This window comes from Anneissia japonica, unplaced genomic scaffold, assembly GCF_011630105.1.
Source record: "Anneissia japonica isolate Jap-2015-1 unplaced genomic scaffold, ASM1163010v1 scaffold2214_len273412_cov153, whole genome shotgun sequence".
Lineage (NCBI taxonomy): Eukaryota > Metazoa > Echinodermata > Crinoidea > Comatulida > Comatulidae > Anneissia > Anneissia japonica.
The window spans coordinates 32,429-43,092 of record NW_022682691.1 but is presented as its reverse complement, the minus strand read 5'-3'; the positions used below and the strand labels follow the sequence as shown (position 1 = coordinate 43,092).

General features: G+C 30.8%; 1 pseudogene; it reads left to right on the top strand.

The window, feature by feature from the left end:
* Positions 1-2,606, top strand: LOC117107775 (annotated as a pseudogene).
* Positions 2,607-10,664: the final 8,058 nt, after the last annotated feature.

The window sequence follows — 10,664 nt, the reverse complement described above, 5'->3', positions numbered from 1 at the left end:
ATGTCGCCTGTTCACAATCCTGTTTCTGCTACATTTACTGAATTTGGTGAGGAACAATACAGAATTGCAACATTCAATGTAGATGGTGTATCTAATGAAAACATCAAATTGGCATTACTTGATGGCAAGAAAAAGCCACGGTACGATATAGTATTTTGTCAAGAGCTGCAAACAAGTGTATCGGTATTGAAAGACACATCTATACAAAGTTTCTACAAGCTTTATTATCATCAGGGATCGACAATTGATAAGCATGCAGGATTTCTGATCCAAAGTTCCAAGTTTAAAAACCGTACTCCAGAAGATTCACATATCGAAAAAGCCGAACTTCAATCTCGTAACTTCAACATAGTGCTAGAAAGTGAAAAGGGACATAAACTAATAGCAATTTCATGGCACGGCCGAAAGAATGTAAGTTCAAACCAGCAGGAATCAAACACAGAAAGCAACAAGAAAGAGAGGGAAAGCGATTTAATAGAACTTCAGAAATTTGCCAGAAAAATGCAAAACACATATTGCGCTTCAGTAATTATTGGTGGTGATTTTAACTTTCCATGTGATAAAGCAGAGAAAGTATTGGATAAGGGGTTTATTTTACAAGCTCCAGAGACGTTGACCGGAGAACGGTGTGGGCAAAGTAATATTGATTATTTTATATACTTACCACCACCTAGCGGTTCAATATCCGAAGTGGAATCAGTTTCACTTAATGATAATGTAGCAGAAGAATTCAATAGGAAATTAGTATTATAATGTACTCTTTGACATCCAATCTTATATTTTCCTACTGTATAGCTTCTTGCTCAGCTGCAACCCAATTGTGAATTTAAAGATTTCATATATAGATTTCTATAATATTTAAGTGATATTTTGATAAAAAGCAAGTATGATGATACCTTCAATATACCTGTACTGCTAAATAACCAAGAATTTTCGTATTTTTAAACATATATTCTAAGAAACCTCGATATTAATATTAATGAATGGAGAAATGGGGTTTAAAACAAATCATCCCTCTGAGTTTATGCAACATTAAAGTCTCATCCTGGATTAAAACATTATCTTATTGATAAAACTGATTTTGAGACGTTACATTAACATTTAAACTTCAATGAAATACACTACAACTAAATTTCAGAACATCAAGCTGGTCTACAAATAATAATGGAAAATATACTGTAATATACATTACTATTACTGAACTTAAAACAACACACATTCTAAAACAAAAGGAATTAGACAAATTGATGGACGTTATCCGTAGAAAATTAATCAGAGATTATAATTTGCCAGAAAGTTAAACAATTACAAATTGAACAGGAAACTTTACCATTCTTAAAACTAATTCTACGATTACAGTTAGCTCATGATATTCTGCCAGCCGATAAGAAGGCAGCTAGAGCAATTTAAACGAAATCGGAACAGTACATACTTTGTAACGGTTTATTATTTAGTCTTTTCCTACAAAACAAAGGTGGTGATTTCATCTTACAATTAGCAATACCTGGAATCTTAGTCGAAACGATCATATCTCAATTTCACGATAATTTGTTGAGTAACCATCAATTTACAATTAGAACATACTTAACAATCCGCAGACTTTTCTATACTGCCTCAAATGTTTGAACGCATTAGTAAGCCTGCCTAAGATTTCAGCAAATTTCGACCACTACATAACATATCGACTACTCGACACTCTCAGTCTAGATTTTAAGAGTATGCCAACCTCATCATCGGGATTCAAACATATAATGGTAGTATGCGATGAGATTCCAAGATTTTTAATCTGTGTACCTTTAAAATCACTTGATGCAGAAACAATTTGTGAAGCATTAATACAGAAAGTAATTACCATATTTGAACCCCCATCTCGTCTTAACATTATGTAATACGTTGGGGAAATTGACAGAAAGATAAGTGTACAAAATCACGGTAGTTTACAAGTCGAACGTCACATTCGTACATTGTCTGATCTTTTAAAGGTGAACCTTAATCAATTTGGTATAGATTGGGTTATATTCGTATCAACTATATGCTATGCATATAACTCATTTTCATGACCATATCTGGGTGATCATTCACCATATGAGTGAAAGCAACCACCGAATTTAACGAAATTAACCTTTAATCCTATGTCAGGACTATCTCACTCGTACGAGGAATACCTTGAACACCTCAAAAAGAAATTTCAGCACATTTCAACAACCATGCTTACACTACAACGAACTAACCAAAACATTCAGAATGCCAAAATTTCACAACGTCTGTATAAAAGCCCAATTTATTCTGTAGGACAATTGGTGTATTTGTACAAGCCTACATCATCATCTTTGACTGCACACTCAAAGAGAATATCTGCAAAATAGGTCGGACCTTTAGCTGTACACCAAGTACTAGATAGAACACATTACATTCTAGCTACTTTTAAAGGCGAAGTATTACGTGATGTATTTAGTTATAACAGACCATGTTTCATGAGAGCTACAGATGAACGAAAGAATGTTACACACATCCAAAAATTAAGACAGTTGATCAATAAGACAAATGATATTGAACAAACAGATAAGAATGCTCTAAACGTGATTAATGACAATAATAAAATATGAACGATCATTTATTTACGTATAAGTTTCGAATGCACTGAATGAATTTGAGTGTATACTCTATAAACGGGAGATTATTAAGTACCAATATGATAACATTTATTGTGTACAAAACTGCTATAATTGTGCATAAAATCTGGTATAACTGTTTAACATACACTATTTGCTTTGATTTTAATTAAAATTCGTTTTGATTGAGTTTGTAATTTTATAAATAGAAATGTAAAATTTATGATAACTAAAATGAAAAAATGCGATTAAAACTTAAAATCCTGACTTCCCTAAGACATTAAATAACAAGATAAACCACTTGTTGAGTTAACATGCAAGTAAATTGAAGAATATTATGTACAAAAAAGTAACTAAATGGTTAATGTATCAGTTGATAAATACTGATAGCAATTATAAACGTTCTGAAACGTGATTATTATTAAATCTGTTAACATGAATATTTTACTTATAATGGAACGTTTAGGATTAATGAGGAATATTTAAAATAACGATGAGAAATGTATTGCGATTGTTTACTAGAGTATCAACAATTTTCTTTTCTTAATAAAAGGGTCAATTAAGAAATATCGAAGAATGCACGATTGTAATGCATTCTTAAAACAAACGTTTAATTTTGTTTTCTTAGTTAAGCATTGATTAATTTACTTTGTAGCTTAAGTATTAATCGTATACGTCGGATATGGCAAGACTAGACGTTACAGATGAAAATGTCATTGCAACTTTGTATGACATATATATTATACATTGAATTGATATTTTTCTTTTTAATTTGAAATTTGCATTTGACAGTTTGGTTTTCGATTTTGATTTGATTTATTGGATGTCTTATTTGTATTTCACTTTGTTTCATTTTTCAATTTTATTCTTCATTCATTAATTGGAACTTTTTCAATGTTCAATTCGGGAATGCGAGGCTAGGTCGTTAAATCATTTGTTTAGCGATCCTGTATTTACTGGGACCGACATCTTGCACCACTTGTAATGTATTATATGCTTTGATAATTTTATGTTTAACATTTAAATTCTTTTAAATGAATTGTTATATTGCTTTAAGTTTGCTACACATATATTTTACCCTTGCGTTATAATGTATTAAAAAAAAAAATTAAAAAATTTAATTGAAAGGGATGTAGTATTAAGTTTCAGTAATATTAACTTATAAATATAACCATTGGAATTTGTATATCATCGATACCCCTTCACCTGTTAAATGTCTTAAATTGACTTGACAGCTTGAATAGTGAATAGTCAACCTGAATATACAGATAATCTATCATACATTTCATTTCATTTCATTTCATTTATTTATTAGACACAAAGGTCCTGGGACTTCTAAAGAAGCAATAGCCTCTGTGACTCAATGAGTCAGAAGTCCCAGCAAAACACCAAAAACATCAAAAATATTTACAATATATTAAGTTAAAATTTGTAAAAAGTAACAAAAAAATATAAAAATTATATCTACATCTGAATGCTAAAAAGATACGATTTGAACCTCTTTAAAAAAACTTTTAGGTTACAATTTACAGCATCGTCTTTAATTCGGTTTGGAAGGGATGACCAATACACAGGAAATGAATGAATAGATGAATGTTTAAGTGCAACGGTGCGGGCAAATGGATGAATGAAAGTAAGATTATTTGGATGACGAGAATTGATAACTATATTATTGATTGCACTGCAGATGTTATGTTTGTAAAAACATCGAAATACAAAAGAAACTAAAATAAAATTACGCCTGTTTTGTAAAGAGAGCCAACCAAGTTTCTGTAACCTTTCTTGATAGGACATAACCCCCCGACGTACCTTTAAAATTCTACGGGAAACTCTCCTTTGGATCTGTTCAATTCGGTCTGATTGATTTTTATACTGAGGACCCCACGCAGGCAATCCATATTCGACAATTGGAAGAACTAAAGCTTTATAAAGACAGTTGTCCGAAAGCTCTTGTTCCTGTCTCTTATACACATCTAGATGTGTATAAGAGACAGGTGATATGCGGAACAGGAGCCAGAGTGGATTTGAAATTGAGCTAGAGATAGGTCTTAATAATTTTGGTGTTATCTTGTCAGGTCCTGGAGATCCATTCAACTTTATAGAGGAAATTACATGTGCAACGTCGTCAGCAGTAAAGTTAACATCAGATAAAACCGGGATTGGAAGTGTGCTCATAGGAGGATCCTTAAAATTAAAAAATGAGTTAGTAGAATTAAAAACAGAAGTAAAATACTGATTAAAACCATTTACAATGTCTTTATTGCTAGACAAATAGGATTTATTACAAGAATTAAAAAATTTATTAGGAATATTAGAGGATCTTTTTTCCTTAACGAAATTGGTCATTTATAACTTTACCCTAGTCAATTGAACTTGACCTTTCTCATACTATGAATCTATGATTGAAAGTTTTAAGTCATGAAGTTTGTAATATATCTTAATTAGCAGCTTTTTGGAAAACAAGGTATTAAATTATAGAGAAAGAATTTCTCTATGATCCAATCAGAAACTCTAAAAGTATGGGGTGACTTAATCTAGACACACCCCCAGTACCTTGAGTATAATAGACAAACACCCCATTTTATTATTAATTCAGACATAAATATACTATTTTTTAATATTTCAGTATTTACAATTTATACACATATCGTCATCTTTAAGTATAAAATAACATCTGTATCTAAGGCCTAAAATAAAATGAAATAAAAGATAATGTCGAAAACAATATTTCCCCAAGTGAATATTTAAAAATTTGGCTTAAGATTATTGACCAGCCCTATGTTTCTCTGCTAAAGATGTTACTACTATTATATTTAACATTAAGCATAACTAATTAAGGGCTACTGTCTGTCTTAAATTATATTTTAAATTTTGTAATTTTCAAGTTCATAATAATATAATTTATTGCTGATCATATATTCTAGTTTAGTTTAATTGTAGAAGTTAGTAATTTTAATCAAAATACATTATATTGTTGTTAGTGTAAATTTGTAATTGGATTCAATTCCTCTCAGTGTTGCAGGGTTTTTGCTTTTAGGGCAGTATACAATATGAGCCTAGTTTGTCAATCACGGAAGCGTAAACATTTACCGTGAAGTTGACATTACGTAATTGGTGACTTGCAGGGGTCCTGCTAAATACCACACGGACCACACGACCCCACACGGGAACGCACGGATGCAAAAAAATGATTAAAATATTACCACACGAGAGTAGAAAAACTGCTATATAATCAATAAAAAGCAACTTTTATAATGATAATTGTCGAAATTCCGTTAAAAATCGATGGATGTTGTTATAATTTTGCCCGTCGTGTCTTGGTAAGTAATGCGTTGACATTGTGGATCTAACGCATTCAACCAACTGAAGGAAAATCACTAGACATTATCAGAGGAAATGAGAATGTATTATATGCCTGCCTCCATGTATTAGAATAAAGAGGAAGGACGGTAAATTTTCAACATTTACTTTGGATGCGTAGATACAGAAGCTGACTAAAAACTATCGTATTCCCACAAGATCAAATAGTGTGGACAATTATTTGAAGTTTTTGTGAAATCATATACTGTTCTCTTGCTTTTGAATAAGATAACTTATGTTTAGATTAAGACTAAGAAGTATAAATAGTCGAAACTTTGGTTTTTCTATTAGTTTTCCTTCTTCAATTGATTCTGTTGTTTTATTGTGTTATTTTCAATTTTGTTTTCTGTATTTTAGATGCCTACATGTGCCATTGGGTGACTGCGTTTGTAACATAATAATATTCATTACGATGCTGTTTGATAATACTTACACAAATGATAATAACCTACGGTAGTATGATGGATAAACTGCGTATATTATCTCTGAATTGTAGAGGACTTAACAATTATCTCAAAAGAGAGAAGGTATTCAAATTTTTAAAACAAAAAAATGCCCAAATATATTGTTTACAAGATGTTCATTTCACTGTTGAACAAGTAAAAATTGTGAAACAACAATGGGGATATAGAGAATGCTATATTAGTCCATATAAGAGTAACTCAAGAGGGACAGTCATTTTTTTTTAATAACAATTTTGATTTTGAAGTAAAAAATACAATATTAGACGAAGGAAGAAATTTTGTAGCACTGAGTGTTGACATATATGATAATAGATATACAATTTTTAACTTATATGGCCCGAACTTGGATAACCTAGAGTTTTATGATAAGATAGTGTATTAGTACAAACTTCAATAATGATAAAATTATTATTTGTGGTGACTGGAACCTTGTACAAGATCCCGAAGCAGATACATTCAATTACAAATATGTAAATAACCCAAAGGCAAGACAGACAGTTTTGGAAATAATAGAAAATTTAGATTTAAAGGATCCATGGTGTGAATTAAAACACAAAGAAAAAAGATACACATGGCGCCAAACGAACCCAATAAAGCAGGCCAGACTGGATTTCTTTATAATTTCACACGAATTATTGTAGAATTGTGAAATTCTCCCGAGCATAAATTCGGATAATTCCATTGTAATGTTAACATTATATCTGAACTTAAGCGAGGAAAAGGATTTTGGAAATTTAATAATTCTCTGCTACATGATAGACATGGTAGATCTCGTAAAAACTACTATAAAAACAACTCTCGACCAATACAAAATAAATGTAGACAATTTAGATGGAATAACAAGATACTCTATAAATGATCAACTTTTATGGGTAGTTTTAATTTTAATAAGAGATCAAACAATAAATTATTCATCTACTAAAAAGAAAAAGAACTAGAAAAAAGACTCTCAAATTTAGAAGTAGAATTGGACAAAACTGAATCAACTTCAGAAAAGACAAATATCCTAAAAGAAATAAATATCGTTACTTCAGAAATAGATAATATCAATAGCGTGCTTATAAGGTCAAAAGCAAAATGGATTGAGAATCTAGAAAATTAGAATCTAGAAATTTTTTAAATAAATCCTTTATTGAACTAGAAAAGACCGATGGTACACTAATTATTGATAATGACCAAATTCAAAATGAAGTAAATGTTATTTTATCAAAAATTGTACAATTGCCATGACAATAGTTCCATTAATTTAAAACAAATGTTAAAGACTTAAATATACAGGAGTTAAGCCTAAATGCTAACTAACAATTTCTATTGGAGGGTGAAATTAGTAATAGTGAGGCTTTGGAAGCTCTAAAATGTATGAAAAGTGAAAAAAAGCCCAGGACCAGATGGGATTACAACTGAATTTTTAAAATTCTTTTAGAATGACCTTGGAGAATATCTTGTTAAATCATTAAGTTATGGATACAGAACAGGTAGTCTATCAGTCTCTCATAAACGGGGGTTAATAACATGTATTCCAAAGGGAGATAAACCAAAAAATAAAAAAAATAAAAACTGGAGGCCCATTTTATTGTTAAATACATCCTACAAACTTGGGTCAACTGCCATATCAAAAAGAATAAACCAAGTTTTACCTAGTATAATAAATGAAGACCAGAAAGGTTTTGTTACGGGTAGATATATCGGAGAAGTAACAAGATTAATTTATTACCTTATGGAGTATACAAACACTCTTTCTAAAATTCAAAGCCTACTTCTTCTTATTGACTTTGAGAAGGCTTTTGACTCGATTGATAGACAATATATATTTAAGGTGTTAAAATTCTTTAATTTTGGAACCAGCATACAACAGTGGATACAAACATTTTATAAAGATACTACGTCGAGTGTGTTAGTAAATAAACACGGTCATCGTTCTTTAGGGCAATAGAGGATGTAGGAAAGGTGATCCACTATCGCCTTGTAATTTTTTATTATGTGTGGAAATTTTGGAGTTAATGATAAGAAACAATAAGTCAATAAAGGGTATTCGGATTCGTGGTATAGAATATGTTTTATCACAATTTGCAGATGATACCACATTGATACTTGATGGAACTAAAAAGTGCCTGTACGCAGTACTTGCCACTCTACATTTCTTTGAAAGATTTTCAGGTCTAAAGGTCAATGTTGATAAGACGAGACTTATTTGGATTGGTTCAAAAAAGAGATCAAAACTTAAACTGTGTAAAGAATATAAATTTGACTGGTCGCAAACTGAATTTAAATTGTTAGGAATTCACTTTGTTGAGTTAAATTATTCCAAGTAAGTAAAAAGAATGCAAGTAAATATGAATATTTTGAAAGCACGAACACTTATCCCATTGGGAAGGCATGTAATTTTAAAAACACATTAAACCATCTGTTTGCAGTCCTTCCAAACCCACCGGAATATACCTTGGACAAGTTACAAAAAATGTGCTTTAATTTCATATGGAAGGGAAAAACCTGATGAAGTAGTAGAGAAGTAGCAACACGTATTCCCAAACATGGGGAATCAATGTTCCAAAAATTAATGAAATAATTGCAGCACAAAAACTAGGATGGCTAAGAAAACCTTTGTCAAACACAAGTAAATGTACCGAACTTTTCTTTAACTACTCGAATTATTCCAAACATTACAAACCTTTTTTGGAAAGACGTGTTATATTCATGGGCATCGTATAACAAAATGTTAAGAGTAATATTAGAAATGAAATAGAAGTACAAACACAATGTCTATGGAATAATGATGATATAATTGTTGATAATAAGCCTATCATGTATATGAAACTCTTCAAAAAGGAAATAGTTTTTTTTAATGATATAATTCATAGAAACGGTAGATTTTATACACTAGAAGAGTTGATTGATACTTACTCTGTCGATATATCATTTCTAGTGTATGAAGGAATTAAACAGGCAGTGAGGTCATATATGAGCAAGCATAATATAAGAAAATTCACAAGCGCCCAATGCTATCCAATTTACCCTAATAATATAATTCAATTACAAATTTCTAGAAAGGGATGCAACTTTTTTTTTACTATACTCTGCTCAATTCAAAATTTTCCCAGTTGCCGTGTAATTCCAAATGGGAAAAATATTAGGCATTAAGTTTACTGACAAACAGTGGGAAGTGTTTAATATAATACCAATCAAATGCACAGAGAGTACGGATCTGAAATGGTTGCAGTATAGAATTATACATAATATATTACCAACGAGAAATTATCTCTATAGATTAAAGTACATTGATTCACCATTATGTATTTTTTGTAAGCAATTAACTGAAACACTTGACCACATTTTTTGGAATTGTGAAAAAATATATAAGATATGGAAAGGTTTGGAAAGCCTTATTATATTAGTAAAGGAAATTATCTATAGAAATAGTAAACAGAAAGTATTGCCATAAACAAATATAAAGAGAGAAATTGCTAGATACTATAATATTACAAGATATATATATATTTTTCCGCCTGTAATCAAGAGAAATTCTTTTCATTTTGGTCTTCAGTGCATGTTCTTTTTCAAAGCTTAAAATAAATAATGAATATTTAAATGTTTCAAGTCATGACCTTACCCTGGCTTCTGGTATATAAATAGTTCACCTAACGTAATGGTACAAGTTTAGAATATGAAATACAAATTATATTTTAACTAGTAAAAGAATTTATAAAAATGTTCAATGTTGTTATATGTATACTACTGTATGTAGTATCTCCCGCCTGGATCCGAAATAAACTGGGCAAAATGGAAATATCTCAACACACTAAGAACTGGGATTGGCCTTTCTAAGGTCACTATGCAGAAATGGGGATATTCGACCAACCCAACTATCTGTGACTGTGGAACTGAGCCCCAGACAATGCAACATCTCTTGCAATGCCCAAACCTAGAGGAAACCTGCAACACTGAAGATCTTGCCAGATACAACATAAAGGCACAGAAGTGTGTCCAGCTATGGCTGGGCCAAGTATAGTACGTGGACACGATAAGAAGTACTACTCTATGTATTGAAAAGAAGGGCACTTATTTAATTGTTTTTGTTTATTTTCATTTTGAATGTAATGTATGATTAAATGAATAAAATGGTAAATAAAAAAAATAATTATTATAATAATAATGATAATAATGGTAGGTAGGCCTAGATTATATTTGACCCATGAGATCAACTCTAAAAATAATTTGGTCCTTTAACAAA